The sequence below is a fragment of the Branchiostoma floridae genome, chromosome 6, assembly GCF_000003815.2.
Source record: "Branchiostoma floridae strain S238N-H82 chromosome 6, Bfl_VNyyK, whole genome shotgun sequence".
Lineage (NCBI taxonomy): Eukaryota > Metazoa > Chordata > Leptocardii > Amphioxiformes > Branchiostomatidae > Branchiostoma > Branchiostoma floridae.
Window position 1 is genome coordinate 2,683,616 of NC_049984.1, and position 5,316 is coordinate 2,688,931.

The 5,316-nt window shown below is 41.6% G+C and overlaps 1 protein-coding gene across 1 annotated transcript in view; it reads left to right on the forward strand.

The window, feature by feature from the left end:
• Nucleotides 1-932: 932 nt before the first annotated feature.
• Nucleotides 933-5,316, forward strand: part of LOC118417052 (elongation factor 1-alpha-like) — a 17,181-nt gene continuing 12,797 nt past the window's right edge. Inside the window, exon 1 of the mRNA XM_035822409.1 lies at nucleotides 933-1,033. The gene's annotated coding sequence lies outside the window, so the exon portion shown is untranslated. The remainder of the gene's footprint in view (nucleotides 1,034-5,316) is intronic.

The following is a 5,316-nucleotide window of genomic DNA, read 5'->3' on the forward strand; positions in this document are numbered from 1 at the left end:
AAAAAGCGGAATTACACCGGGGGTAAAGATGAAGGACGGGGGCACAGATGAATTACGGCGGGGGTTAAGGGGAAGTCCGGGGGAAAAGATGAAGGGGCAGGGGGAAAAGCTGAAGGAGTTAGGTGGGGGTGCATTACGCCAAATCCATTACTCAAGACTTTGATCCTCCTTTTTTTCGGATGGCTTTTTTTCTTGTCTACATGTAATATCCATTTAAAAAGGGGAAAATGTGGTATCCAGTACTCTAGATGTAAAGCAGTGGAGACGGGACTGATTGCACTCCGGTTGAGAATGCTCACAGACGCTCAATGGTCGCCGTGGCCGAGAAACAGATCTTTATTCTGTACTGTCACATCCTCTCCTCATCGTGTCTCAACTGCACTCAGTCTTCTCAATCTCAAATCTGCCTTCTATTTATTTATTTATTTATTTATTTATTTATTTAATGGACATGGGTGCTAATATAATCAGACCAGATGTGCTTGACAGCTCATTAATAATATCTGTATCTATATAGCTGGTATAACTGCCCTTCAGTGTAACACACCATCTTCGAAGGCACGCGGCGCGGCAGTAGCTAGTTATATTACACCGAATGACCCGTCACACCTAACTTTTGCACATCTATCTGAAAGCGTTCTTTAAAACTATCCGGAGAAGATGCTTGTACTGTGCCTAATATATAATATAATACATCGGGTGTATTTGCAGCCAGCACAGTAGGTTAACTAATAATAGATCTTCCATTTCTTCTTCCTTGTCTCCTCCTTGGTCAGCAGAAATACAAGATGTTTTTCAGCGATCATCAGTTTCTTGGAAGCCTACCCAAGAGACATATGTTGTCATTACGGACTCTATTACCATAGATACAGAGTCGTCGTCATTAAGTCATGTTGTCTAACCAGTTCTGCTGTTCTGCCGGGGTCCATTGATTCGCACCGACCCGTACATGGTGCAGGTGTAACATTGTGCTCCAGAATACTTCAATTCTTTGGGGGCAACTTTCGAATTCCTGACAGTTCACCCTACATCGGTACGTATTTAAACTATATTTTCTGGCGTAGGTGATGTGACACATGCTAGTAAGTTACCAATAGCTGCATTTTCTCAATTTTTCGTGCCAGCTGAATTCAGACTCGGAGGCAAATAAATAAACAGTTGAAGCAATCTGTGACTAAAGGAAGAAACTCTGCGCGCCGCGTTTAGTTTGCTTTTTCGTTCAATTCCGTTTAATGACACTACCTCTTGCAGTCCCATAAAAGATTAAGGTATGAAATTAATGGCAGTGTTTTTTCGGTAACTTTTTCCGCACCTGTGTCTGCAGGTACCTGTAAAATGACAATGCGCTGTTTCTCAAATGACCTGTATAACACTACCAAGGGTGTAAATGCGATTTTTACGTGAATTTAACGGAGAAAACTCTAGAAATGCTGCAGTGAAAATATATGTGAGAGGGAAAAGTTGAAATGTTAGGGACATGTGAAGCATGAAATGTGATGCAGATAACATCCAATCCTCAAACTGAGCTTTTGACCTACTTAGTACATGCCATAGCCCTATTTGCTCATTGTATAGTTGTCTGTGACAACGCCCCCTTTTCTGTCATTTAAAAATTACTCACCGTTCTGTTTTGCTTCTTCAAGAATCAAAATTATTGAAAATTCGTTAGAATCAGGAACATAACAGTGATACATTTCTAGCCAAAAAGATACACATTTTAAAGCAAGGAATGGTGGATTTAAACCTCCTTGTTATGTCAGTTGTGCACCAGAAAAAAACAGGAAAGTCAATTACTTGAACTTTCCGGAGTGAAATACCGAGCTCGGTCCACTTTTTAATGAAAAATACGGTTGAAGCTCTGGCGATTTTGAAATTCAGCGAGCTGCGACGGATCTACAAATTAGCCCGGCATTCGATTAAATTGTGACGCTGGCTAAAGGACAGCGACCCTTTTTAGTATCGTCGTCGAGCGACAACAGTCGAGATTCAAACTCACTAGATACAGAGACAGTCTCTAACGGCTAGACAGTATATACTACACATACACAGTATTATGATCTGGAATTGGATAATTAGAGGACACATCTTTTGTTCTTTTTGTCACATGTAACCTGTTCAGCCACTTCTGCTGCATTCGTCTCTTTTGTTTGAACTAATCTTTATTCATGAGATGCTCAGATCGGGCAGCGAACCACTTTCTCAGAAGGCCCTTGATGAGTACTCTCCAAGCAGAGGTTAGGCTCCGGCTGTTTTTCAACGTTTTTTTTAGTCGTTTTTATCGGGCTTTCTATTTTGTCTTTTTTTTTGCTGTGTCCAACCTAAGGACAAGGGAGGAGAACCTATTAATGACCACTCTCCGCCTGTATGGACAAGGATCACTATAAGGGAGCGACTCACGGGCAACACGATGCAACTGTTAACTTGAGGTTTATTCCAGCATGGCCGGCATAGCCGGTGGTCGGTGGTAGGACTGACGTACCACAATCCGTGACGTAGTCACATGTGGGAATGTGGACCATACCACTTACAACATAGGTGGTAATCTAAACCTAACTATAACATGGTGGCGCTCAGCCTTAGCCAACTCCAACACACCACAGTTGGCCACCAGGATATTGCAGTAGCAAACCATGGTCTTAGCTTAAGGGTGTATCATGATGGAGTTATTTTTCAAAATAACAGCAGAACTTTGTTCAAAACTGCTAGCTGCAATCGAATCATTCTGAGGTCTTAACAAGACCTACCCGAATACTAAATAGCAAGGCAATCCACCCAGGCATTCTTGAGTTATCATGTTCAAAAACACAGACAGACAGACGGACTGACGCAACAAAAACTTTACAATGTGCCAAGGACTACAATGCTTTCTGCTTACATGTAGGAATTGCATGTGCAAGAACAAGAAGTAAGAAAACAAGAGTAAGAAAAACATACAGTACTTTGTCATGGAAAGTTACCTGCAGTGTAGACTCATATTCCTAGAGGGCGCAAGTAACCAATTGTGGAGATACTGTAAATTTAAGTTCGCGGGGATTTACTTTCGCGGTAGTGGGAAAATGGAGTGTTCGCAGTGGTTTTACGTTTGCGGTAGCGCCATAGACTGTAGTAAAAAAACTATAATTGAAAAATGTTTGCGGTGGTTTTAAGTTCATGGTGAAATGGCCACCACGAAACTGCGTTCACAAATTCTGTGACCCTAAACTATACTCATTCCTTGCATATCTGTGGCTTATTTTTATCTGGAAGTCGATAACAGGACTTCAAACAACATATTAGGAAACTTGATGAAAAAAGAAGGACTTTGAAACGACGGCATTTACGACAAGAAGGCTCCCTACGAACTTGAGGCACTGTAAATTGTGAAATATCGATCCCTAGTGGTTTCCTTTTCCTGGTTTTTGTGTTGTTCCCCTGCCTTTCTTGAATAGCAAGTAAAGATATCCCTAGTATGCTGTGTCTAAGGGTTGAGAAACAAACATGCTTTTCATGGCTAGCTACAGAATCTGTGAACGCCTTCAAATCAAAGCTGGACAATCACTGGAGGGGGATGGAGTACACGCCCAACACAGCATAGACTCTTATTACAGACTCTCATGAACTCTCTCTTCATAACTTTAGATGTTTTTAGAAGCGGATCTTATAGGCAAAATACCTCTTATCTGATGATATTGTTATGTTATGTTATTTTATGTTATGTTATGTTATGTTATGTTATGTTATGTTATGTTATGTTATGTTATGTTATGTTAGTTGCTTCCCATCCAATCTCTGATTTGCATACAACTACAACAAAAAAAAACAACGTCATATAACGTCCTTGAAAAAAACACATGAAAAATCACCACCGCTCACCTCACCCATCCCTAATGACCTCTTTGTGGGTTGTTGGAATTAAAAAAAATTCTTCTATTAAACGTTGAAAATTATGATGAAACAATTGCTTTTGTATCCTTCATCTGAAGGCATACACAACTATGTCGTCATGCTGAAAGTGACGGGCTGCTAATTAGTGTAAAAGCTAATTGTCCCTTCAGGGAAAATACCGAAACTACGACACAAAGGGACCAGACACAGAAATCACAGCACCTCCCAATTAACGAGTTATCCTTGGCACAAGCCATTGTACCTCCCTACTTTGTTCAAAGGCAAAGGCAAAGGCAATAACAACACACCTATGACGAATACAGAAATTACGTCACACTCGGTTCATATCTAACGCACAACAGGCTACCCTTGGCACTTCGCCATTGTTCTCTTTCCCTCCCTTTTTTTTAACAACGGAAAAGACGATACATAACAACACACCTATGACGAATACAGAAATTACGTCACACTCGGTTTATATCTAACGACAACAGGCACATGCCATTGTTCTCTTTCCCTCCCTTTTTTGAACAAAGGGAAAAAGACAATAACGACACACCTTTGACGAATACAGAAATTACGTCACACTGTGTTTACATCTAACGACAACAGGCTATCCTTGGCACAAGCCATTGTCCTCTTTCCCTCCCTTTTTTTGAACAAAGGAAAAGATGATACCAGCGCACCAATGACGAACAGTTGTTTGGCAAGGTGTGCACAGGTGACGCACACAGGTGCAGCCTGACTCGCAGGTAGGGGCGGGCAACAGGTGAAACCTGGCGGGTTGCCAGGGGCGATGGGCGTGGCCGCTCAGGCGTGAAGGACAGGTGGTGGGGAACAGGTACTCGCCAGGTGGGACAATGGAGGGTCGATAATAGGTGTCATCATGTCTGCCTGGGAATTCGTGCTTCACCTGTTTTCACCTGTCTGTAAGTTGGTTGGTTGGTTGGTGAAACTCAGCATTCCTCAGAAAGTTATGAAATTCAATTTATGGTATACCTTGGCCAAAGTGAGTTGATTTTGAGAGACATGTACATGGTACAAATCAACATCTGGCAGGGAATCTATAATTTCCCTTGTGTCTGTTTGTACGTTGGTTGGTTGGTTGGTCAGTAATATTCAGAAAGTTATGAAGGAATTCTTATGTTCCTTTGTTGTGGCAGAAATGATTAAATTTGATTTTGTGGAATAATGTACAGCGTATAAGTCAAGACCAAGAAATTACTGTAAATGCATTTAAGTTCGCGGGGATTTAATTTCGCGGTAACGGGAAAAAGGACTCTTCGCGGCGCTTTTAAATTCGCGGTAGCACCATGCACAGTAGTCTCTTAATGCCAAGGAAAAATGTTTTTAAGTTCGCGGTGAAGCGGCCACTGCGAAAACCGCGAACATTAATCCACCGCAAAAGTTTCTGCATTTACAGTACTGTATTACCATTGTGGGACAGGGAAC